Source organism: Delphinus delphis, chromosome 2, assembly GCF_949987515.2.
Source record: "Delphinus delphis chromosome 2, mDelDel1.2, whole genome shotgun sequence".
Taxonomy (NCBI): Eukaryota; Metazoa; Chordata; class Mammalia; order Artiodactyla; family Delphinidae; genus Delphinus; species Delphinus delphis.
The window spans coordinates 72,317,966-72,345,828 of NC_082684.1; the positions used below are offsets into that span (position 1 = coordinate 72,317,966).

At 38.5% G+C, this 27,863-nt stretch overlaps 1 long non-coding RNA gene across 1 annotated transcript; it reads left to right on the forward strand.

The window, feature by feature from the left end:
- The first annotated feature begins 299 nt into the window (after positions 1-299).
- On the forward strand, positions 300-14,084 carry LOC132419593 (uncharacterized). Its single transcript, XR_009518214.1, has 3 exons — positions 300-371; positions 8,210-8,284; positions 13,990-14,084. It is a non-coding gene; the product is annotated as an uncharacterized lncRNA (long non-coding RNA).
- Positions 14,085-27,863: the final 13,779 nt, after the last annotated feature.

Genomic DNA, 27,863 nt, shown 5'->3' on the forward strand with positions numbered 1-27,863 from the left:
ATATATAAACACTAGAGGCTTTATCACCAGGATAGGGGTCTCACAATCAATTATGGATTCAGCATTTATATTTATTTCTTATTTTTATTCATGGGTCCTCAAGTAGGTGTTAAATGATACAGAGGGAATGGTAGAAATGTTTTATCTTGGTATGCCAATCATAGCAAGAGAAAGCCAATGTTCAGTACCAAAGAGAATGTCTCTTGTTTTCATATCTATTTTTCTGCAAAATTGCTGGAAAACAGCCTTGCAATTCCTGTATTTTTTTCACAGAATTTTTACCATATGTTCATCCCAAAGAAAAGACTACTGTGCCTCAGAATTGCTTGATTCTGTATGTCAGTTCCAGGAGGACATACGTTTGTACCATTGTGAGTATAGAATAAAAAGTATCACCCTTGTACATTTCCTAGGCTCCCTCATTATGATGTAATCATCCAAAAGTTTATGTTTAACTTTTGCTCTTATCTTGTCAAGGATAGATGGGGTTCCTGCATTCTGAAAACATATAAAATGCATATGTGTACTATCTATAAAGGGTGGAAAGTTAGAAGTGTTGATAAGGGATCAAATTAAAAAAAAGATGAAAACAGTAATTTGTGTTTAATAGATAGTATTTACAAATATTTAAGAAACGGAAATTGCTGAACTTTGAGAATATTTGTGGCAAACCATGCCCTCTTCAATTTATGTGATATTACCTATATTTAGGAGGTAGTATTTTCCAGTTCATAACAAAATTGGGGCATTCTTTCCATATTCCTGTTTGTAGGAGGAAGGAATTCTGGATGACTAGAAGTTGACTCAACTTAAGATTCTCTTGTGATTAGATCAATACAATTCACTTTTATACACTTGAATTCAAAAATTACAGTCTTTGACTGATTGGCTAACTTGTTGATAGTTCAGGAAAAGCTCAGTAACTCTAAATCCAATAATAAAATTTTCCTGTCCCACCAGGACCTACAGTTCAATAATCCTACAACCTTTTTGTTGTCCCTCACCTACCTTGTTTTTTCCCTATCTCTCTTAAGACCTAAGGCAAATGTCTTCACTTTCCAGCATGCACCTTCAACTCCCTTTGGCACCTCTGGCTTCATCACATTCACCTGAAACAACCCCAACCTTTCTTGAACCTAAATCCCAGACATTTCTATTCTTAAATTAATACAAGGTAATGTGTACAAAAATATACATGATTTATTAGTTGATCTAACTTTTTAATTCATGATGACTAACTTCAAATGGAACCTTGGTACTTTCCAGATATATGATTATATTCAATCTACCACTATGATTTTAAAATTTATAAATCACTTCTTATTTCACTGAAAAAATTGAGACAATCAAGGAGAAATTTCCACAATTTCCTACTACCACCTTTATCACATACCCACATCTTTATCTCTATGCTCTTCCTGCTTGCCTCGTATTATGGATGAAGTATCCATGCTTTTGTCTGAGTGCAACTCCTACCCTTGTCCACTAGGTCCCATTCCCTCTTCCTTACTGAAAGACATCACAACAGCAACTCCATACTTGCCTTTTGAGTCATCACTTTTTCTCCCTTTACCAGATCACTTTCCATCAGCATTCAAAAGTGCTGAAATTTATCTCTAATTTAAAAATATCTCCTAATCTTAAGTCCCCCTCAAGCTAATGCTTCAGTTTTATCCTATATAGCAAGACTCCTCAAAAGAAGTATCTACATGGGTTGTCTCCCATTGTTCTTCCTTTATCTTCTGTTGAATCCATACCAATAAGTCTTCCTCTCCACCTGATATGCTCTGGTCATATTTACCAGTTAACCCCCATGTTGCTAAATCCAATGGTTAACTCTTGGACCCCATCTAATATCACCTCTCAGTAGCATTTGACAGAGTTGATCATTCCTTTTTCTTTGAAAGACTTTTGTAACATGGCTTTAAAATGCCACTGTCTTCTTTGGAACTTCTTACCTCACCAACATATTCTTCAGTCTCCCACGAAACTTTTCAGGGCTCTGGAGCCCAGTCCTCAGGGTTTTTTGTGATCTATCTATACTCATCTGTAAGACAGACACTTCCAAAATTGTATTTCCACCCTGGACTTGTGCTTTAACTCCAGGTTTATATATCCGGCTGTTCTTTAAATACCACCACTTGGATGTCTAATAAGCTTCTCAGATTTTATGGGCCCAAAACTAAACTTCTGATCTTCATCTCCAATCTACAGTCTTCCGCATCTTAGTAAATGGTAAATCTATCCCTTGGCTCAGGTAAAAAATTTGGGAGTTATATTCGATTTCACTCTTTGCTACATACCTTATATCCATTCCCTCAGCAAATCTTGTTGGCCTTACCTTCAGAATATGTCCATATTCCAACAGGTTGCCACCACAACAGTGGGGCACTACTGAGGGTATATGGCATCATCAGTGCTCTCTTCAATGTCTGTAATAGTCTTAATTACTTATGTCACCAGTTCTACTCTGGCCCTCCCACTCTATGCTCTGTACAGCTGCTAAAGTGATTCTTTTAAAACTTAGGTCAGATCATGTTCCCTCCTCTGCTCAAAACCCACTAATGACCTGCCCTTTCACTCAGAATAAAAGCCAATGTCCTTACAATCACCTCAGATTGCTTCATGGCTTTTTTCATACACCTTTCAGCTTCTTTCAAATGTCAGCTCCACAGTGAGGCTTTTGCTGACCACTCAATTTAAAATTGTAGAACATCCCCCAAGCCCTAGAACTTCCCATTTCCCTTCAATCTTTATTTATTTATTTTTCTGAAGAACTTACCAACCATACCATTGCATACCATATATTTTATCTAATTAGTTTTTATTGTCTGACTTTCCCAATAAAAAATGAACTCACTGAGAACAGGGCTTTTTCCTCATTCTGTTTTGTTCCATGTTGTAATCTTAGCATCTAGAACAGTACTTGGTACTTAACGTTTGTTGAAAGAATGAAAGAAATAGGGTTTTTATAGAATCTGAACAATATATTGAATTTTCAAAAATACCTTTATAGGGACTTCCCTGGTGGTACAGTGGATAGGACTCCACACTCCCAATGCAGGGAGCCCGGGTCCGATCCCTGGTCAGGGAACTGGATCCCACATGCATGCCACAATTAAGAGTTTGCATGCCACAACTAAGGAGCCCATGTGCCACAACTAAGGAGCCCACCTGCCGCAACTAAGGCCCGGCACAACCAAATAAATAGATAAATATTTTTTTTAATTACCTTTATAATTAAAATATTATAAGCTACATGAATATCATACTTTTTATCATACTCCTAGGTATCCATTTATTGTTAACCAAATTAAAGTATCAGGGTCTACTTCAGTAGTGATGTTGATAAAGGCATATGAGTTTATGTGCACGTGCATGCGTGTGTGTTCTTCATTCACCACTCCTGCCCATAATGCATCATTGCTTTGTTTCAAGGTTCCTAATGGCTCCAAATTTACACACACACACACACTTTCCAGACTTAGGCATACCTACCTGTCTAATACAGTTCACAACACTTCTCACTAAGGACCTACCATTTCTGCAACTCTTTTGTCTCTGAGAGCACTGTGTTCTCTTTACACCCAAGCCATCACCTATGAATTTCCCTCCCCTTGAATACCCTGACGTTTCCCCTCTATCTTAGGAAATGCTTACAGTTCTCTTTAACAAATGTAGCCAGTACTGACTTGCCTCTTCTCCCTATACTTACAGACATGATTGTTTATATCATTCATGTAACATTTATCCTAACCTGCCTTATAATTGAAATATGTGTGTCATATGGCTCCATTGTCCTTCCAGAACAACAACCTGTGAAAAGCTAATCTGACTGAATTTAACTACCTATCTTCTTTGAGTTTATACCCCTATTGCTGAGCACTAATGGGGATAAACTCAGCAGATTGATGCTACTCTAAATTCATGATATCCAAATTCAGCTGGGCTGCCACTGATTTCCTAATTAGTCCTCACCCCTATTTCTTTGCAACAGCTATTTCCAACCTTCTCCATTCTCCTTAAACCTCTGTTCCTGCCAGTTTGCTTCTCACCCCTCAGCATATGTCCTAGCCTCCTACTTCAAGGAGAAAATAGAAGCCTACTAACAAGTTTCTCAAATTTATGCAACCAAAGCAGCTTATTTGCACCCACACTTACCCTCTCCTCGACTCTGTCCTTTCAGTGTATGAATTAACTGTCTAATGCTAATTTCTCCACCTGTGCTCTTGATCGCCTTCTTTCTCACCTTTCAGCATTCTCACTCTACGAATCAGGGAGGATTCTTTCTCCGTATCTTCAACTCTACCATCATTTTTGGCTTCCTTTTCCATCAGTACCAAACATGCTCGCCTAAGTTTAAAAAACCTCTTCTTGATATCACATTATTCTCTAGCCACCACCTACTTTATCGTCCTTCTTTCATAGATACAGACTTTGCAAGTGTTGACCATTTATGTGGTTATTCTTTTCTTCCCACTCATTCCTGCATCTACTGTATTCTAGCTTTTGTCCCTACCAATACACTGAGTCTGTAACTCTAAATCTAGGATGAAGTCTTAATTTGTAGCATCATTAATAAAATGCAGAAGGCTGCCTTTTGATTCCCACCTCTAGTCACACCTTCCTCAGTGTTCCCATGCCCAACCTTTCCCCCTCCCCCGACACTATGCACCACATCTTAAGTCTTAGAACATATAGGGATCTCTTTCCTTCTCTAACCTTTGAGATTTCACATCTTGTGACTTTGATTGGTTAGCATTCGTATATTCTCCAAGTCACACTTGAGACCTTATTTTATTCAGAAAATGTTTCTGACCTTCGTCTTCCCCAAGTCTGAGGCTGAGGTGGTCTGTGTATGTTGTCACATAGCAAGTTGTACTTCCCTTCACATTGTAATTGCTCATTTAATTGTCTTTATCCACCACTAGATTGCAAATTTCATTATGGCATGAGCCACATCTCCTCTTTTGTCAATATATCCTTGGTTGCCTACTATAGAGCTTTAGTTTACATACTGTGGCATCAGTCATTGTGATATTTGAGATATACATACTAATTTCAACAGTAAACCTGCCATGTTTTCCCACTTGCAAACACATTAGGGTTTGCAACAGATACAAACACAGGGTTATATTGTCACTGTAAATCATCACATTGCTTATCATTTTTTGGAATTCTAGAGAATCATTTCCATACCTATCTTTAACAGCAAATATATTTTTCCAATGATATAGCCAAATTTCAATATAATATGCATGTAATATTAATATGTGTTAGTACAATATAGATACTGGCTATAGTAATTAATATTAGAGTTCCCAGGACTTAGTTCTTGATCCTTATCCCTTTCTTATCCATCATTCTTTTGACAATTTTAATGAATCAGGTTGTTTAAATATTCTGTCAGTTACCTACTGCTCTGTAACCAATCACTCCCAAAGTTGGTGCTGTAAAAAACAACAATTTATTATCTTTCATGGTTCTGTGGGTTGACTGAATGGTTATTCTCCTGGTGACACTTGGCTCACTCATGTAGCTGTGTTCAGCTGGAAAGTAGGCTGAAAGGTCCATGATTACCTTGTATGTAGGTTTGGCAGTTGGTTCTGGGGTGTTCAGCTGGGGTGCCTTGGTTCTCCTCCTTTTTGCCTCATATCGTCCCACAGGTCAGATGGGCTTCCTTACATGGCAGTTTCAGGGCAGTGTTCTAAGAGAATGAAAGGGAAAGCTCAAAGACCCATATAGACTTAACCTCTGAAGTCATATTATCCCTTCTGCCACAATCTGTCGGTCAAAGCAAGTCACAAAATCTATGCACAAATAAAAGATGGGAAAATAGATTTCACTCCTTGATGGAAGGAGAACAAAGTCATATTACAAAGGTACAGGCAAACTGGGACAGGATGAATCTGTGTCTATTCACAGGGAAACATAATAATTTATATGCTAATGGCTCTCAAAATTTTATCTTCTGCCCACACATCTTTATCAGGATTAGACATATATCTGACTGTCAACCTAACATCTACATGGATGTCTAAAACGAACATGTCCAAAATTGAACCCCTCATCTTTTCTACTCTGGAAAACTGCTTTACCCACCTCCTTCACCATCCCAATTAATGGCAAATCCATCCCTCTAGCTGCTCTGGCAAAATCCTTCATGTTGCCTTTGTCTAGAGTGGCTTTAAAAATCTATCATCCAAACCGGAATACATTTGGGAGAGAAAACAAAATTGAAAAATAATTGAAATTATGTAATTTTTGAAGTAGGTCTTTTTCAACAATTTGATCTTATTATGGATCTAGAAAACATTCAAAACTACTTTCAAAAATAATATTTTTCTAAAATAAAATTTACATACATTCTTATATTTTAAAAAATACAAAATAGTAATTTTTGAATTGCTGATACATTCAATGGATTCTTCTCTGTACACTATAATATTTTTAAATGAGAAAAATACTATTAGTGCTGAGGTATCTAGGAAGCTCAGAGAAAATTCTGCTAAAAGGAGGACACCTCAATTCTAATTTTTTTAATTAAAGTACATACATAGTTCATTTCAAATATGCCACAAGTTCTTCCTTTTTGCCTCCATCAAGAGAACCTTTCTTTAATAAGTATTTTTACTTTAAAAATTTTGTCAAATAATTTTCTCTACATATGATTCCTGTGACTGTTTCATCAAATTTAGATGCTGCAAAACCATCGGACTTTGCAACTTTATTCCATTGGTCAGAATATACGTATATCCAATTAAAAATAGGAGATCTATGAAAAGGACTTTTCCACACTTGGGATATTGCAAAGTGCAGTTGTTAAATTTCAGAATGAAATCATGTACATCATTTGACCTGTTATCACTTATATTTTTCTGTTATCTCTGTTTTATAGAAATAAATTTGGAAGTCTTTCTGTTTTCAGGCTTTAGTTTTAATAATTAGCTATAATTTATTACAGTCTTTAGTAGCTTGAGTTTTGTTTTGTTTTAGGTTTTCTCATTGCTGAATACTTCAAGTAAAGATTTCCAACTGATTTGAATGAAAGTCAATCAACATTTAGAAAACTCACTCTGAAAAATTTCATTGCCATGTAGAGCACAATAGTAACTCAACACTGTCTTGCTAAAGTTTATTTGTTGTTGTTTTTTTTTAATGAAACATCAGCTTTGTAGCTTTATTTTCCTGTGTGTGTGTATATATGTTGTGTGGTTGTGTGTGTGTGTGTGTGTGCGTATATACTATTTGTAAATTTTGACAACTTCCATTTTCATTTGTAATATATCACCACAAATTTGGACTTAATTCTGAGTTATTTATGTTCCACAATCAATTCCAATATATTTCTACTACACAAAGATCTTAATTAGTAAGAACATTGTTCTTTTTATTATAATTATGATACTGTATTCCCCAAAATTTGCATTCAAATTTTCACTACAAAACAAGCAATTTTACCTTTATTGTTGCACCTAACCAAGTGTCATTTGAAATAATATTTGAAATTTCACCGACAAAGGAGTGAAATTTTAAAAGCTTTAATTTGAACTAGATGAATAAAGTAATCAAACCATTAGAAAATTAACTGATTTTCTATTTGAAGAATCTGATGGAACTCATATAGCACCAGAATCACTTAATTATTCACAAAGCTCTTCAACTATTGGATCACAAGAAAACTTGAAATGGAAGATGAGCAAAAGTAATTTAAAACAATGAGCATTGATCCAAATGAAAAGTCCTTCTTCATTTAGTAATCTATTAACCTACATTTGGCAGGTGCAACTATAAAATAATTTGGGGGGACCGTCTTCTTAAAAAAAACCTCACTGATGCTTCATCATTAGGTTTTTGTGTTTTGCTTTTCATGTGACCTATGGTATCATTAATACCACAATGGAAGATGGTAAATATCAAGGAGAGTTCGTAAAGTTTGCATATTTATCAACAACTTCCTTGAGACATGAAAACTCAGTACTTTTTGTTATCATTAAACATGAATTTACTGTTTTTTATAGTTTAGCCAAACCAAAAAACTTTGTTGAAAACTATTATGAAATTGTTATAAGATAATAAACTGTTTTAGATTTATGCCATACACTACATGACGTATAATAATATGTGATAAAACCACAGTAGCAAGAATGCTCAGAATCTTTTCTAGATAGGACTAGTCCATTTCTGATTTCCCTTTATATTTCACAAGCCATTGTGACCATCAACACTGATGACTGATGATCTGGTGGGATTGTGTATCTCACAGGCCCAGCAGGCACAACTGGTGAGTACACCAAATGGTCAGCAGGAATGACAGTGCTGAATGGTCTATCCACTAGAAAGCCTGAGAGTTTGTAAGGGAGCACACTTCATTTTGTCAAAGGAGTCTTCTCTTCACCCAACACCCAGTCCATTACTACATCCTGTTTTTTCTACCTTCAAAATTTATTGAGAATCAAAATTTATTGAGAACCTTAACATATCTACAGCTTCGTTGGCTACCTCTCTGCTTCAAGTAACCATCATATCTAACCTGGATTCCTCAAATAGCCTCTTAACTGGTCTCCATGCTCTACCTTTGTCCCGCAGCAGTGTATGTTCAATACAGCAGCCAACTGATATTTTTAAAATTTAAGTTAGCACCCTTCCTTCCTCTATTAGAAACCCTGCAATGGCTCCCTAGTTAGCTCAGAGTAATAGCCAAAATCCTTATTCAATCTCCTAAACCCCACTCCATCTGGCCCCACTACCCCTCTGAACTCATCTCCTGATATTCCCTGCCTTTTATACTTGCTCCAGCCATGGAGGTCCCCAAATATTCTTAGCATCTTCTCACCTGAGGGTCTTTCCTCTAGCTGGTGCTCCTCCAGATATCCTCTTGGCAAAATTCAGTCACTTTATTCCAGAATGCAAATTCAAATCTCATCTCCTCGGTAGAGTTTACCTGACTATCCTATTTAACACTGCTATCCGAACACACCCCTATCTTACTATTGACCCTCTGCACTCTGTTCTACATTTTCCCTTTTTCCCACAGTACTTATCAGGGTCTGTATACTATATTAATTACAGTACTGGTCAACTTAGCGTACCATACTTCTATCATGCACTATGGTAACAAAAGACCGCAGTGACTTACAATTCCAACTTTTATTTGCATAGATTGATAGAGGCCGTGCTTCAGTGTCTTCTCCATTCTGAATATTCCATGCTGAATTGCCTTTCTCCTGGTAGAGAGAAAAGAGAGACGGCAGAAGCTTCTGGCATTTCATTAGCTAAAACAAGTAATATGGCCAAACCTGAGGTCAGCAATGTAGGAAGTAAAATCCTCCACAGAAAGGGGCTTAATACTAGTTAATGTTTATGATTTATTGTATGTTCCTCCCCCTAGTAACTCAAGGGCAGGGCTCTTTTTTTTTTTTTTTTGATCTAAACTTTTTTTTTTATTATTGGAGTATAATTGCTTTACAATGGTGTGTTAGTTTCTGCTTTATAACAAAGTGAATCAGTTATACATATACATATGTCCCCATATCTCTTCCCTCTTGCGTCTCCCTCCTTCCCACCCTCCCTATCCCACCCCTCCAGGCGGTCACAAAGCACCGAGCTGATATCCCTGTGCTATGCGGCTGCTTCCCACTAGCTATCTACCTTACGTTTGGTAGTGTATATATGTCCATAAGGGCAGGGCTCTTTGTCTGTCGTGTTTGTTTGTTTTTTCCCTGATGAATATTAACTACCTAGTACAGAGTTTGGCACATAGTAGCTAGTTAGTAAAATTTTATTGAATGAATGAATGAATGAGAGAAAATACAGTTTTTTTATATGGTTTTGCATTTCGTAATCATCCAAAATCTTTTAGAGTTGCCATGGCTAAGGTGAATGCTATGTCTGTTATTAAAAAAACAAGATTATAGGCTTATCTGGTAATTTATTGTTGATATTTAACTTCTAGTGAGGATATAAGAGTATGGTGGAGGATAATGAATGACTTTCCAGTGGTCAGGAGATGAGGGTTCATAGCTGGTTCTGTAGCTTTGTCACTGGCTACTTGCCCTTGAGAATGTTTCCTTTGTTACCAGAATCCATATAGCAATGGGCCTCACCCAAAGGAATGTGTCATGATTGGTCTAGGCCAATAATGGCACTACTTTTCTTCTCTTAGCCCTTACAGAGTTTGTTCTGGGATGATTTCCTAAAGAGGAAGTTTGCTGAGGGAATTAATTTCCTCCCTAATCAAAGAGGGTGTTATAGTGAGAATGTCTTTTTTAGCCCTCCTCTCCTTATCTTCCATCTTGGATGCTACTGGGTGAAGATGACATGCCTGGAGTTATGGTAGCCATTATGTGACCATGAGGTGACAAACATGAGGATAAGAAAAAACACATGGAGAATGAAAAATTAGAGCAGTGGAAAAAGCCAGTGTCCTTTACCACATTGTTGAACTGCCAAAACAACCCTGAAATTGCCAGCCTACAAAATTCTTAGTAAGTAAACAATGCATGCACTTAAGCAGTGGTTCAAAACACTGTAATTTGGGTATCTTGTTCTGGCAGCTAAATGCATCCTAACTGAGACAGATCAGACAGATTTGTTAATCTATAAACAAATACTATAATATCTTATAATATCTCATAAAACAATAATATGTTTCAAAAACATCTGAAATAAGTAGAATACAAATTAAAAGAATAATTTTGGCATATTGCCAGTATATTTGGTATGGTCAAAATGCTAGAATGGGGAAAAACTTTAGAAAATAATTAACTTGATTTTTGCTTACATTGACTCAAAGAAGTAGTTTGAATATTTTTTTATCTGTCAACCAGCTGTTTTAAAATCACATAGATTCAGTCATAAATTGAAACATTCTACCCATGGTTTATCACCACTTTAATGTGAAAATACAAAAATATGTAGTAATTATTTTACTATTTACCTAGCATACAAGCTTGACTTTGAAAGGGTCTAGTACTAATTTGGAGCTAAATACGGTTTTATAATTTTAGAGGCAATGGGACATACCTTTGGAAGCATCTGGCAATCAATATGAGACTTCGGGTATTAATGCATCACCTCTGAAAAATGGAGGTTTTGCTCCATATTTAGGAAGACACTGTGGGTTTCAGAAGGAAACATAAGCTATATTTTGCCCCTATGGAAAGAGGTCAGTGACATGAGCAAGGGAATGAAAAATGGCATTCCTGTTGAATTGAAAGGTATATTAGTTACTAATCCATTTAACAGTAAATAATAGATAATTCTACTACCATGGCTTAAACAGGTTTTTTTTTTTTTTTCTCATGAAGCAGGAGGTTAAAGATGGGAAATTCAGGACTGCCATGACGGTTCAGTGATGCCATTAGGAGCTAAAGCTCTTTCCATCCTCAGCTCCTCCATCCTTATTGTGCATTTATTAACCCTTATATTACCTATCTCAGGATTGAAGAATGGAATTTTCACTTTATATTGGCATTCCTGGCCAGCAGAAGGGGGAGAGCTAAGCCTCATGAGGTTTTGCCTTTTGATTTGAGGAGGAAAATATGATGATATCTCATTGGCCAGAACTGTGTCACAAGCCTGCCTCTGGCAGCAAGGTAGAGTGGGAAGCTATTTTAACTTTCTAGCCTTTCTAGTAGAATAATGCAAGGGTGAATAGAATCATAAGTGGGTTCTGGACTCAATAAAGGGTGTAATTATGTGGAAAACATTTTTTGGGGGGGCTGTCTCCTGTCTGGAGCTGAGAAAGCACTTATGAGTCTTCATAAATATAGAAGGAAGAGGCATCTCCACCATTCCAGTCCCATTCTCCCTGCCTGCAATCCATTCCCTTCTTCCATGTCTATGATATAAGCATTACTCATCTTCAGGATCAACTACATAATTTTTGGTGTCCTGGGCAGAATGAAAATGTGGCGCCCTGACCAATGGTTGAAAAGTCAGTCTCCCATTCTGATGTGACCATCATGCCAACCCATGGCAATGGGTGAACCCCCCCAAGGGATTGCAGCCTCTGTGCCAGGACACACTTCATACCTGGATCTGGAGTGGATGAGAAACCTCTACTGAGCTGCCACTGAATGTAGCTTTCTCGACTCTTCCAGTTCTGTTTAGTCTCCAGTTGTGCTCTGTATGTGATCATAATTCCCTAGCCCGATGGTAAGCCTCTTGGGTGGTTGTACCTGTGCTTTACACTATTCTTAGTTTCACTCCAGTGCTGAGCCCTTGGTAGATCCTCAGCACATCATTAATTGTCCTTGTCCTTTGTCCTTAACTATAGCAGGTAGTCTCGTAATGGTAGTCACAATCCTGCTATCCAGTGGCCAGCAGTGAAGTCCTGCCCTATACTGCAGAGGTAAATGTTTGCACAGATAATTTTGTGAAGGTTCTTACCATGCTCCAGGTCAATGTTCTTCCTGGGGACTCCATGGCCAAGGCTTCACGGAGGACCTAAGACCACATGCAGCATCCCTGATTCAAGAAGGGCTATAGAGACAGAACTCACTTTTGCCCTCCTGGATTTAGATTTAGTTTCTTCTTTAATTCCTATTATAAGCTGGGGCCTGACATTGTCTATTCTTTGTGCAGTGTCACATTCAGAGAAATAGCTCAGCCATCAAAAAGTAATTAAAAGCAATCCCACCTTTTACTGATATTTCTTCAAGAAGGTCCAAGAGATTTAATGCATAATTCATATCAAATCCTCATACTCTGTCGCTGCCCCCACAATCTCGGTGTCCACATTTTATAATCCACATCCTACAAAAACTCTTATAGAGCACATTTTATTTGGCTCTTGGAATCTCCACGGTCTCCCTCACTCTATCAGATCTTCTCTTTTATTATTATTTTTTGGTAGAAGTGTAGTTTCTCCTGATCTCTCCACCCCAATATTTCCCCTACCCCACAAGATGCATAGAAAGGCCCAGAGGCTTCTCTGACAGGCTCAAAATTTCCCTTCAGTGTTTGGAAACAGAGAGACCGAAGAGGCAATGAGAGACTTCACTTTGTGGGGAGAGGGAAACATTTATAATTAAATATCTTTTAAAATTCCCATTTCTCTGAGAATCACTACCCGCGCCTGCCTGGACTCCCTTCCCCCCAGGCAAGGAAAAGATCTGTCTCACTGAGTACACACAGAACTGTGCTTGGGGGCAGAGAGCCAAGATTGGTTTCTGTTTATCATGGAAAAGAGCTCAAGGTACTTAGTTTTAAGCTGCACTGAATCTAGTATCATTCATCTCTTTATGTTCTTTTAAAAAAGCCTTTAAAGATTCAGTGCAGAACAACCACCACAGCAAAAAAGCAAATTGTCCTTTGATTCCATAATGGCTTTTATTCCCCAGAACTGCGGTGTGCAAATAAAGGAAAGCAAATTATGTTCTGAATTAAACTTTCCTTGCTTCAGCTGGGCTGAGTCACCTTTGACGTTCCATTTTTTGAACAGAGCCAGCCATACGTCTAGAGCTATTTTAAAAGATATCACGTATAAACCTGCAAACTTTAGGATGTTCTACTTCAGTAAAGTCACCTAAAGGAAGGTAACCGAGCTGAATTTACCCATATATCTCCCTAGGCTTCAGTTTCCTCTCAAATCTTTTGGTATCTATAGAGCATCCAGAATATTAAAGTACAGTCATTACAGATGCAGGCCTCTCTGGTCCTCCTGGATGCACCACAGATGGTAAGATGCAATCAGAGGGAGAAGATAAATGAGTTAAACTTCTCCTTGCATATATCCCATGGTAGGGAGATAAGCAAATGGTAAGCAGTTTTTCAGTAAACAACTTCAGAATGTTTCTTAGGTTTTCAAATAGTCAAGAATGTAAACGAGAGCCTACAGTCCTAATAACTTGAATACGTCCATGGTAGATTCAGACAGAATGTTATCTGTGGAGGGTGAGAGGAGAGTGAAATCAAATGTATATAATCAACATCAGGCAGAAGCTATAAACGTTAGTGTTTTATATCTCTGTGCTTTTTCTATAGAATTTGATTTTTCAGCCAGAACTGGACGTGAAGGCATCCTTAGAGCCTGTACAATCAGCAGCAACTCCCAAATTTCTCTACAGGAGGGGCTTGGGCCATCAGTCTGGCGAAAGGACAAATGCAGCTAGAGCAGAAGTCTGGAGACGATGTTCATTTACAAGTACTCTGGTTTAATTTAGATGTAAGTATGTACATATTAATGTAAGTGTTCAGGGTATCTAGAGGAGAGCTGATGGGAATTATTTGAGGAGGGGGGAGCTGACTAGCACCCTTCCAAGCCACACCTGCCTTGATGCTGTATCTATGTACAATCCAATCTTCCAAACAGTGAGGTTAGCATTCTAAAATATTTCTGAGAAAGAAACTCTCACTTGGCAATGGTTAGAAACAAACTTTCAGAGGAAGCCAGGGACTCAATTAGACACCTCTGATTTTTTTAGCGGTTTAGAGGAGACAGTTTGATGTATGGCCTCGGGCATGGATTTTAGAGTCAGAGACTTGTTTTCAAATCCCAGTTCCACTGTTTATTTGTTGTTTGACCTTGGGCAAGCCACTTTACCCCTCTGACTTTCACATTCTTTATTTGTAAGTAACCTACTGCCTAGGGTTTTGTGCATCAAGATGGATCGCGATGGTACGTACAGACTTCCTAAGACATTGCTTGGCACCTTCTAGATGCTTAGAAATGGTAGCTAATATCACTAATGTCATCATCAATGTTATCATCGTATTGAAACAATATCTGCTCCCATGTGTTGCCCCTCAACGTATTATCCTCATTCATTGACTCAACAAAAAATAATTGAGTCTGCCTTGACTCAGGCCTTGTTCAGGACTTCAGGTCATGAAGACACCAAGAAGTTGAAGATTTGCACATGAATTTCTAACAATAATCTGGTAATTATGTACAAAGTACTAGGGGTGTGCTGAGGAGAAGGCCCTGAATCCTGACTGTGGGGAATGGGGTAAGCTTCGTAGAAGAAGTGACATATTTTTGCAGGTTCTAAAGGATGAATAGAAGTTCATTAGCTGGGGGTTGGGATATGGGGGTGGAGAATTCCAGATGGAGAGAAAGAACAGTGTGTGTAGAGGAAAACAGGTTTAGAAGTACAAAGTCCTTTCACATGAGTAGTCCTAAGAAACCAGAACGTAGGTTTAAGGAAAGGGAGATGCTTGTGAGGTTGGGATAGGAAAGGAATGGCAGGATATGAATGTGAATTATAGTCGGAAACCTTGTAAGGCTGACAAGTTCACGCTTACGCTGTGTGCACCGCAGTGCCACAGGGAGGTTTTGAAGCCAGGAAATGTCACAGAAAGATTTGTGTTTTGGAAAGATAATTCTGGTATGTTGTGAAGGGTTTATGTGGGAGAAATATGAGATGAGATGCAGGGACACTAATTAGAAAATTTTCGCAATAAGGAGGCATTTTAGGTCAGAGGCAGTGGAAATAGATGAAGGTGTATTTCAGAGACAGAAAGGCAGGACCCTAAAGTGAAAATATTTATGCCTTACTACAGAGTCTCTTTTAACTCTTCTAAGACAACTGTGGTCTGTTGTGAGTTTTCTAGATCTTCCGTTGTCAAAGCAAACATTTCCCAGCCCTTTAATTGTTTCAGTTTAGAGCTGCTTTGTCTTCCCTAGCATCCTTTTTTGTGAGTGATCTAAATCTGTCATTTTCCTCCTTTGAAATGAGAGCCTAAATTGAAACCCATACTTCAAATGTAGACTCATCATCCCTTGCAAACCAGACAATGTACATCTAGTAAATTATTATAAAATGGCATTGTCTTTTTTTTTTTAGTCTTGTCATAATCTTTTGAATTTGTGGTCAACTAATACCCCCAGATCTTTTTTGCCTTAATAGTTGTTATGCCACCTTTTAGCATTTGATTTGCAAGGTTTCCATTTGGCCACATAATCTGATCATTTGACAGGCTGAATTGTCTGGGAAAACCCCTAGACAGTTACCTTTTAAAAGAGCCTATGTTGCTATATCAGTGAGAATGATTTATGAATAACCATATCTGTTAAGCTGTTTGGTAAGCTGTTTGTGTGGAATTCTATAGAGTAAGCCGTGGTTCAAAGTATTTATCTTAAATCTGGAGTCCAAGACACCTAACTGAAATACCCCATCCCCCAGCTGTTGTACAGCAGAGGAATATGGGGGGGAAATGAGCAGTCTGTCTTAAAAAAGTACATTTAGACTTCATTTGATTTATAGATCATCAACAAGTTCACCCATCATTTCCCATAAACCTAAATCATCTGTATAAATACAATAAGGTATAATGATAGTTCATGTGAAAAAAACTGAAGATTTTTGTTGATAAACTCATCACGTGGCCTTCAGCATATCATCTTCTTAGATGTGCCTTAGTTTACTCATCTGTAAAGTAGGGAAGACAACAATAAAAATAATAGCAATAATTCATGGGGGTCATTATAAGGTTTAATCATATTTATGAGATAATTAGAATTCTTCCAGTCTTATAAAAAGCTATATAGTAAGCACAGTATAAAAGTTTGTTAACTAAGAAAGTGTCATTCTCTCCCATCACTACCGCAGACATGCAGCCAACCTTCCCCCACTCCTTTCATATTCTATGTTCTTTAGCTTACACTCATTGGAATGAAAATATTTGATCATTCATCAAGAAACATCTATTAAGCACCTACTATATTCCAGACACTGTATTTACCTTGTGCTTATACAAGGTTAAGAAAGCATGATCTTTACTTAAAAGATTTAGAATCCAGTAGTTTTTAAAAATGCTTAAACCATCAATTATAGCATAGACTATATGGACAAATCAGTGACTTCCAACCTGTGAAGTTATTTTAAGTATTTGAGCATCTATATCCATTTACATATTTTCTTGTAAAAATAGTTACTAGATGTATGACTGTTGCATGTGATAGGAAGCTGGGGACTGTAATGTGTTTCATCCTAAAAATAAATCCTTAAAAATGTAGGCACTGTTGATCACTTAGAAACAGATGAGAATTCTCTGGGGCAGAGGTGACTAGAATACAATAGGGATAAAGCCAAATTAATGTTGATAAGTAATTATGGGCGTATTTATGCATCATGGAAGTTATCTTTGCTAGACTGTTTCAGACATTGTCATCTCAAGTCTTTTTTGCAATGAGATAATAAATAAATATCTAACCTTAGCCACATTTAACTGTGCATATTTGACACATAGATCAATAAAATACCTTTTCCTATGTATGCCTTCCAGCACCCCACACATAAACCAGAGGTCAAATAGCATTGTGAAAACATTGATCTTTCACTACCCTACTGTGGTCATTTTAAACATTTCCAAACATTCTTCACTGACAATACTATTATAAGTCAATTCACCTTGCAGTAACCTATACTTACTAAACTGACAACTGAAATGGTCAGGCTAGCTGTATAGCATTCTTTCCTGCCTATATCCAAAGTCTAATTTACTTTTTTCAAACATAGCAGAAGATGAAGCTGGCATAATAAGGCTGTATCCAATCACTCTCCCAGCTCAGAGAAACTTAAACTATTTCAATTCATTACCACTCCCTTTCCTCCATCATTCCTCCTTCTCTTGGGATGACAGGTGTTCTGGAATATCGCAGGATGAAATTACAGTGATACACTGAACAGGACCAAACTAGATCTGCAAGCAGAGAAGGGCACCACATCCTTTGGGACTTTACTGAGTGCACTGGGGGCTTCCCAGGAACGCCAGGGCTCCCCTGCAACAGATGGGAAGGCAGCCCAGTTGAAAACTTGGCTTCAGGCTTTGGACGGGCCTCACTGGAGTGAAGGCTGGATGTTCTGCAAATTATGATATAGTGTCTACAGAGCTTTTGAACACATCGCAGATTGCCCTGCTGGAAGTAACTTGGCCGAGCCATCTCTCATTCCTGTACGAATCCTACAGATTCGCCATGTTTCTAAAAATCCTTATTTTCTATCCTTTTCCCTCTCAAATGCATTACCTCCATTTTTATGCCTTTGACACAGAGGCATCTAAAATAATGCATCTAATAGAATTTAAACATTTGAAAACACTGAAGGCAGACGGGCAAGCTATTTCTGCTTCCTACTCTGGTAAACTTGAGGACACGCACCAGGAACCTACTAACGGCTTGAATAGAGGTATTTAGGGGAAAGAAGGGGCAGGTTGAGAGGGCTGAAGACTATAAGCTAGAAGAAAAAAAATTGATTAGTATTTCAAATAACTCTACAGCAGCTCAATTATGCATAGAGGCCTCCCACGGTTCGTGGACCCTGGACTGAAGTTGCAGGGATTCGATTCCTGTTCAGGCACTTGCTCACCAAGTCAATTTCAACAAGTGATTTGATCTCTCTAGGCCTCAAGGATGTCCTCATGTGCAGATGAGGATAACAAAAGCACTGTTTCTCATGGGTTGTTATGAGGATTAAACGAATAGGAGCATGCACGTAATAAATATTCAAAAATTGAAATGCTTCAGCAAACTGTTAGAACTCTTATTACAAGTGAACTTGTCTTATAGACTCTCATATTTATCAACCTCAGAAAATACATTTTACCAATCCTAAAATCACCCACCTGTTAGGAAGGGTTAGACTAGTAATCTTGTTATTATGGCCTCATAAAGGGTAACTACTAAGGTTCTGTAAATATGCAGACAAAAGGAGCTTTGGGACTGAGCTCGAGTTGCAGTGGATGTAAAGACAAAGGAGAACTTCTCAAGTTTAGGGAAGAAGAGTCAGGAACAGGATGGAAAAGAGATTTCAAAGCTGAGCCAGGATCTCGTAATTCGCCTTAAACTCAACCACCCTCTAAACGACTTCCATGTTGGCAGGTTATTTTTTGCTTTTGTTTTGTTTTTGTTTCTAATTTTATTGGAAGATATTTTCCATGGGAACATATTTCTGGCTATAAATAGGAAATCATGGTAAAGCAGGTTTCACTTTGCTGAACTTATCGATTCTGTAAAATGAAAGCAGCACATATATACATCTGGCCAGGGCAAAGGGCACTCTGCGAGGAGTCAGGCTTGTTTCTTTCTGAACTGCCTTTCTTGGCCCTTTCAAATCCAACAGGGCTGAAAAGGAAAAAGGGTGTTCTCTAGCTTCACACAAACTCACAGCCATTTTGATGACAAGAAAGCAGTGTTGCTTACCAATGTGTCTTTGTTCAAGTGATAGCAGGCCCATTGAAACCTCTGATGGAGCTCATTGAAAATAATAGGCCCCATTATCTTCCCTGGCAATGCTGCCATGAGAGCTTCAAACACTGAAATAATGACAGCACATATTGGACGTACAGCAGAAAGGCAGAGCGTGATTATGGGCAATTTCTAGCTCTCTGCTACACACCTCTGTGTCTGAAGAGGGGGCAGGGGGCCAAGGCAGGAAGGCACAAAGAAGGGGCGTTTCGTCTCTATGCCCTTTGGGGATGTTTGTATCTTTCAAACTTAAATGTTTTGTCTTAACGTAATTTGTAAAAGTGAAATACCAATTTCAGAATCGCTGAAGAAACCAGAGTTTGGGAGTAGTGGATTCTTTAATTTGGTATTGAAATTCTGTCATATTTGGTTACTCCTAGGGATGGCCACTGCAGAATTGGTATGAAATTTCTATCTGAGAGACAGCAAATGCAGTAACACAGGGTGACCCGGGGCTCAATCGATAGAGGACGGTTCTGGTGAGATCACAGAGGCCTTCGATTCCCCCCAGGTCAGCTCTCTGTGTAAACCCTGGTGTTCCCAGCAAATCTGATTTTCTGGAGTTGGAAGGAACAAACGGGAAGAGGCAGAAGCCTGGAAGGGAGGAAAACATTAGCTCCCAGGAAAAACACACAGAGCGGGAACCGGACTCAGGCTGTGCGAAATTACCAGGAGGGACACTCTCCCGAGGGCTCATTGAGGGCTGAGCAGGAAAGCCTCTCTTCCCTCTGGGGAGAACTAGCTCTATTTCCTTAAAGGGGGCAGGGAGAGGAATATTTGCTTTGGGGGAAACTCTCTTTTTGTCACTTGTTATTATCTCTATGTTTTCAGAAATGAAGTGTCTGAAAAGCACCACCCAACACACACAGACATTACTTTTTTCATTTGAAACAAGTCTGAAGAACACAATGTGCCATGTACATCACCCCTGAGGCTCGTGTTTATTATCAGAACAAGATGGTCTCCCTGCTTCCCTTGTGCCTGACTAGAGCTGGGGAGAGGCCCGTGGCAGTAACAGCATCGTCCGGCTGCTGTGGCAAAATGATGAGAAGTGACAGGAAGGAAAAGGATATCTAGTAGAAACTGCCCACAAATCTATCCAGTGGTTGAGGCTGGCAGTTACGTTCCCCCAGTCCCAGGTAGGGAGTATTGAGAAGCAACTCTAAGGGTTTATTGGGACTTACATCTATACAAGAAGTAAACTTCCTCTCCACCCTCATCCTTCTTCTGTCACATGCCTCTCTATATTCAGTCTGGCGTGTGACTGCTTCCTTCAAGGGGCACAGTCCAAGTGACAATGTTATTTGATTTGAGAGATGTACCCCTTGGGAAACGTATGCCAGTCTACCTTACCAGCATGTGTGATCGCACACGTGCACGCTGATGCCACACGTGGCCCCTCCATGTCACACTAAACCACAGAGAGCCCTGAACTAGCAAAAGGCAAGTGAGGATTTTCTGGGTGGCTTGGTGTCTGCATAGCAAGGTGCCGGCCAGGTCTCTACACCTTGATGCGTCCATTTCTTCAGCTAGACTAAAAGCTCCTTCAGAGTGATGACATTTCTGTCTCCATGTCTGGCACCTAATGGATGCTACAGAGATACTTCTGAATTAAACTCTCAATCGAATATAAAAATCATTACTACTAAAAGTAAAATGTAAGCAGATTTTAAGAAAAAAATTAAATGTCTTGTTTATAGCTTCTTAAATTATGTAATTTTTGCCTTTCTAAAATCTCTTTGAAGTGGAATTCAAGGCCAAAATTTCATTATATTTATTAAACTCTGTCTTATGCCCTTCAGCCTTCTATACCAAAACACCGGAGACTGCGTAGCTTAGAAACAACAGAAATTTATTTCTCACAGTTCTGGAGGCTGGGAAGTCTAAGATCAAGGTGTTGGCAGACTCTGTCTGGTGAGAGCCCACTTCCTGGTTCACAGATAGAGGCTTTTTTACTGTGTCCTCACGTAGCAGAAGGGGCTAAGAAGCCCTATGGCATCTCTTTTATAAGGGCGCTAACCTCATTCATGAAGGCTCAGCTTTTGGGGGTACACAGACACTCAGACCACAGCAAACTCCAAATAAGATGTCTTCTCTTCCCTTTGAATCTGGCCAGGCATTTTACTCTCAGACCATTTCACTATTACAGGTGCTTTCCCCTGAAATATCTCTCTCAACAGCAATTCATCTTCTTGTCTACCATGCTTGTTTTGTCCTCTTATTATTGGGGGGGGGGCGTAATATTTGTTTATGTACTTATTTCCTTTTTACAAGTTTGTTTATCCTTTAAACAAAAGTGCTGACTTGGTGAAATCAAAGTCTTAATAGTCAATAGGAAAAAAATTACAAAAGGGGCTCCACTGTTCTGAGATCTATAATTTCTTAATATTTATTAAAGTTTAGTCCAAGAATAACTTAAATGGGATTGCTGATTATTTAAAAAACAAATTCTAGGCTCTACTCCAAATCTTCTAAATTGGAAGCCTTGGGGATCGCCTTCCGGAGTCCTGCATTTCCAGGTGTCTGTCCAGCTGGGAACATCCCAGACAGTTCGTATCCACACGAGTACATGAGAACAGTTAGATTCAGGCCTCAGAAAGCATAGCTGGACCCATGTTTCTAGGTGAAACCTCACAATTATAGCTTCCAAACAAAATGAATAAGTTCTGTATCACCTCTCAAAAGCAATCTCTCAATATTGCACTGTTTTCTGTCCATAGTGTAAATAACAGTATTGAAGAACTTTCCAAAGCCATAGATTTTGTTTTAAGGGGCTGGAAGGAAGATATGGTACAATGTATCAGAGAACGTGTTTCAACTCTTAGGGCATGTCCTGCTGTAGAATTGGCTGTGAATTAAAATCTGCAGAGTGTTCAATAGTGTGGTCTGTTAATAGCACACACAAAGCACTAACCCTCTTTCAAAAAACAGTGCTTAGGGAACTTTTGAATCTCTCCCTCTAGCATACCTAGAGTATTTAACCCTCCGAATGGACCAATTAAATTATTTTCAGTAATGATCATGTAATAATCAGTGATAATCATTAATATCTTGATTCATCTCTTATTTTTAAAGCAAAACAGTAACAACTTAAAAAGAATATATTTCAACTTTAAGTTATTCAAATTTGTTATATTATTTCATGTATAATCTAAAATTTGCACTTGCCAGCAATATGCAGTTCACTTGTTTCACTCTTGCAAATTTTAAACACACGTACAAACTTCAAGTAGTCACCTAGAATAACAGAACTAATTCATGTTTTCTTTCTTCATTTTACAATCATGTACAATCATTGTTCATCTCCTATTTAAACCCAGGAATATGTGGAACTGTGGCATTTGAAGACAAACTTGAAGGATGTCAAACCATTTCGAACTACTTTTGAACTCAACTTGTGTAGGTGGGTCCACATGTATCAGGGGCTAGTATATGACTGGGAGTTCTCTAAAGTACATTTTATGTAGAATATAGTGTTGATTAAGGAATAAATAATAAAATGTGCTAATTTGGAGGTCACATATATATTATTAGAACTCAACTGTAACCTCAGTGACTGTTTAGAAATTAGATCAACAAGAAATTTTTTTCAGTGGAATATTTCATTATTCGACATTGTTTAGAATTGCTGGTGCACGGTGGTAATGAAAAGTGGACAGTTTTTTGGTAGGTTTTATAGTAATAAATTTATAGTAAATAAATTTTAAAATTCTTTGCAAACAGTGCACCTTCTTTTTGTCTGCACCTGGGGTGGTAGATCCCATTGCACAGCTGTGATTGGGAGTGGGGAAAGTTCCACATCTGTGTTTGTCTCTCCTTTGATAGATGCTAGTAGTTTGCATAATTTAAGGCGTTGAACTGTGTATCTCACCTTGGTAGTTAGGGGATTCTTTTTCTGCTTTTACTGGTTGTGTTCCATTGGATGGTGGCAAAATAGCACTGGTGGTGCTGGGCAGCTCAGGCTCCCATATTGATATCACTTTATGGCAGACAATACTGGCATTTCTTTGCCTGGAAATAGTCACCTGGTTTTATACCATCCCATACCTCATTTAACCTCCAGCTCGTCCCTCTGCTCCAGCCAGTCCAGTATTCTTGCAGCCAGGAGAACAGGGTTTTGTGAAACAATTGAATGTTTGTGATTTAATTTCATCCTCACTGAAGTCACTGAAGGGATATTTGGTCTTTCCTATTTTGTGGATGAAGAAATGGAGTTTCAGTGAACTAGGAAGTGGCAGAGTTATAATTAGTGCCCAAGATTTCTGCCTGTGTCCTTCACTTTTGCTTGTATTATCTCCCTGTTAGGAAACATCACTCTTATATCCTGGACTATGTAAATCCTTTCTAATTTTTCATTCTTTCTCCCTTTTTCCCCATAAAATATTCTCCCACTGCTCCGACATCATGGAAATGATAGCATATAATGTGTGTCTAATATTTAACAGTTCCAAAGGTCTTCCATATTTTCTTATTTTGTCTTCCTAAATTAGCTCTTCCCTGAAAAGCAGAGGTTACCATGACCTTTTGGTCATATGGGTCATAGAGTTGCAACTGGAGTCAAGGTCTCTGATTCCAGTCCTAGACTCTTTCTACCATACACCACACCTTTCCAGTTTTGAAACAGCTTTTTGTATCTTATCTCTTGGGATTGCCTCCTATGCCATTCGAATATTATTTACTTTTTTACGTATGTGTTAGTCTTTTCTCTTTTCCCCAAGTGATTGACTGGAAATATCTCTTTGCCATTATCAGTCCTTTGGCTCTTGGCATGATTTATTTTCTGAGTCTCTTCTTCATAGTATGGGTACTTTTATTAGCATATTCTTATCATTCTCCATGGTACAATATTTTTACCTTTGTTTAAGTTATTATTTGAGCCCAGCATCTTTCCATAGTTTGCAGCATCTTCTTGGCCTAAATTCCTCTACCTACATGTTCAGTCCTTCTCTTGAGCTGTACCCTGTGATGTGGCACTATGCATTTGGTTTCCCAGCTCCAGACATGTGACTGCCTCACACTTCTCTGCAACTGTCATCCAGATGAAGCATTAGAGAGAAAAATTAGTAGAAGGAAGGGTAAACTGTTTAGAAAATTCTGACTTTGAAATTCTGCTGGAAATTTCCATCCATTACCTAGTAACAGATGAAAGATATATCTTCAGATTAGACAAACGCCCTAGAAATCACCTGAATTTGGATTAAAAAAAAAAAGAAAGCCTTGCCCACATGACTGTAGCTATCATCAAGACAGTAGATGGATGCAATTAAATACCACTGAACTGAGAGTTCAAAGACTATGAACTCACTAGAGTTCAGACCTCATAGAGTTGAGGTCCTTGAGAGCACAAACTGTCTAATTATTAATATTCATATTCCTGGTGCACAGGTATTTTTGCCTTATATACATCCTCAGAAGTTTGTTAGCTGAATGAATGAATGAACAAAGTAAGAATGACATCAAGGACAGCTTCAACTCTGGCTCTGCCACATACTAACTGGAAAGCCCAAGGTGAGTCAATAATTTTCACCGTGACAGCTTCCCTGTACATAAACCTGGGATTTGAAGTGAATAGCTACCTTAACCTTGGTGTTATTATGAAAATAAAATACTGCCTGCTTATTAATCGTAACTAGGTAATGAGCTTGTTAAATGGTAGTGCCATATATTTCGTATCAGTTAGAAATGGTTTTGACTGAAAGTAACAGAAACATTTCAACAAAGAGCAGTTTATTTTTCCTATATAATCTAAAGACCAGAGGTTAGCCAATGCCGGTGTTGGTCAGCAGCCCAGTGATGTAAGGGTCCGTGTCTCCTCAACTTCTTTCACCTTTTATGATCACAAATGACAGCAGCAGCACCAGCTGCCCTACTGTGTTCTAGAAAAAGGCAGGTAGGAAAAGTGATGCCAGTAGTGTGTTTTCTTTTATCCAGAAAGTTAACATTTCCCTAGAAACTTCCCTAGCAGACTTTAAGATTTCATTGGACAGAACTTTTTAATGACTACTCCTAGGAGTTTTTAAAGTAACAGAAGGGACTGTCATGAATGGCTTTAGCCAATCATGTTTTATTACCTAGGGTTGGGCAAACTCTGTTCCAAACAAAATTAGGACACTGTAAGCCAGAAAAAATGCTACGAGAGGTTCTTGGGAAGACATCCAACCATGTCTTCCACATACATATCCGGAGATGTTATGAAGAACAAGATTTTAGGAGAGAAAAACAATATGCCAGTGCTTGCACTGGGAGTGTGTGTGTGTGTGTGTGTGTGTGTGTGTGTGTGTGTGTGTGTTGGTGTGTGTGTCGTGATAGTGATGGTGGGAGTTTTAACGTTTTTCTTCCTTGATTGCTAACTGCCTAGTTTGGGAAAGGACTGGCAGAAATTCATCTGGTGATGTCTTTAAAGTGATGGATTCTCTTAGAATCAGCCAATTTTGATGCTGCCCTGTGGAAATCCCTGCTTTTCTAACTTTGCCAAGATAGATTAATGGCCACAGTCTGTCTTTGCAAGAGCGGGAGCTTTAGCTGACTCTCCAATCTGTCATATACTTTACTCTTTAAGTTTTGATACTGAAAGGAGAAGGCATTCCATATTATCAGTGTAAAGTGCCTATTGAAGTGAGAATCATAAAAGTAATAATTATAGTGTATGGTAGAGAAACTCATTCGGTCCGATAGGCTTCTGACTTATGTCTTCTCCCTTAATTATAGGATCAACCCAGTATGCCATTCCTGTAGTTTCTGGTGACCCACTGCTTCTTTTACATGACGATGTATGGCATACTTAAATAGGGTATTCATTCCATCATCTGCTTGACAGCAATCCTAGCGCCCCCTCCTTCCCCTCTCACATCCCCTGGGAAATTCCTCTGCCTACCTCCCATTATGGGAGTGACTAGAACCTAGTTCTCTGACTCTCTGCTTATTTATGGAGTCAGTGTTTACTTTGTTGACACATCAGTGTTTAAAAAGGAAAGGAGGGAGACATCTGTGACCCAGACAATGACAAGAGGTCTCAATTTATGACTGCCAAATTGCCGAGTGATTTTATTAATGCCAGTCTCTGAAACACAAGAGAAAGGTGCTTTTAAAGCCTTTTGGTCACATGGCAGGAATACAATCCTATATGAATTATCAGCTAAGTTTCTTTTTTTTTTTCTGCACACACAGTAGAGCCTGGATTATTTACAGTTCATCAGGGTGCTTCAGGGTTATACTGCTGCCAACCAACAGATTTCTTTGTTTTAAGATTGCAATAGATGCTACATATCTTACTATAGTAAATTTCTCATTTCTCACTATAGCCACATAAAAGCCAAAGGTCCTTCCAATTAGCTGGAGGGCACTTAGTAATAATTTATATCTACCACAGTAATGATAGCCCCATCTTTTTATTAATTATACAGACTCCCTCAAGATATTTTATTTGCAATCTTGATGGAAGTTTTCACTTTATTAGACTTCCATAGATTGCCTTCTGGATTCATCTAGAAGCTGTTCAGAAGCTATCTTTGCTTCTGTGTTTTCAGCCCAACAAAGTAAAATCATTCTGTTCTTGGCTATTCTTCCAAATGTGATTCTTTACCTTGTGGTCCATTTGGAATGAACATGAGTTGAACTATTCACTCCACATGAATTAGTAGGTTTCTAAAATTATTGTCCGTTACTTGCTCAGATACTGTGGTTTATTTGAATCCAGGGAAAGTCAAACTATTCTACAGATTCATCTTAGGGAGCCTCGGTTGATATATTAAAGGTAAACGCAGCAAGGCTTTTTTTCCCTTAAAACTCATCAATATTAATTGAACAAATAAGGCATTAGAGACTCAGTATTTCAGAAAGATGGCTGATAATCTGCTCAGGCTGCCAAAATATGATAGACTGGTTGGCTTAAGTAAAAGAAATGTATTCTCTCACAGTTCTGGAGGCTAAAAGTCCAGATCATGTTGCCAGCATGTTCTGGTTCTGGTAAGAACTTTCTTTCTGGCTTGCAGACAGCTGCGTTCTCACTGTGTTCTCACATGGCAAGGAGAGACAGAGAGCAAGCTCTGTGGTGTCTCTTCTTATAAGAGCACTAATCCCATCTTGAGGATACCATCCTCATGACTTATTTGCCTCTCAAAGGCCCCATCTCCAAATGCCATCATATTGGGGGCTAAGGCATCCACACATGAATTTCGGGGGTACATAATTTAGCCAGTAACACTGGCTAAAATAAGTAAATATCCTCCAGCAGAAAACATTTAATACTGCTAATTTTGATAGATCAAAAAAAGTGTAGGGCTTCCCTGGTGGCTCAGTGGTTAAGAATCCGCCTGCCAATGCAGGGGATATGGGTTCGAGCCCTGATCCAGGAAAATCCCACATGCTGCAGAGCAACTAAGCCCGTGTGCTACAACTACTGAGCCTGTGCTCTAGAGCCCATGAGCCACAACTGCTGAAGCCTGCACACCTAGAGCCTGTGCACCGCAACGAAGAGTAGCCCCCACTCGCCGCAACTAGAGAAAGCCTGCATGCAGCAATGAAGACCCAACACAGCCAATAAATAAATAAAATCTATTTTTTAAAAAAGTGTAAATGTCAGTTGAATTAGCAAAAAAGAAAAGGAAATCTTCAGATGCTAAAAACAAAGAACTTTAAACAGAGAAGGTAAACTTACACTTAGGTTGACTAG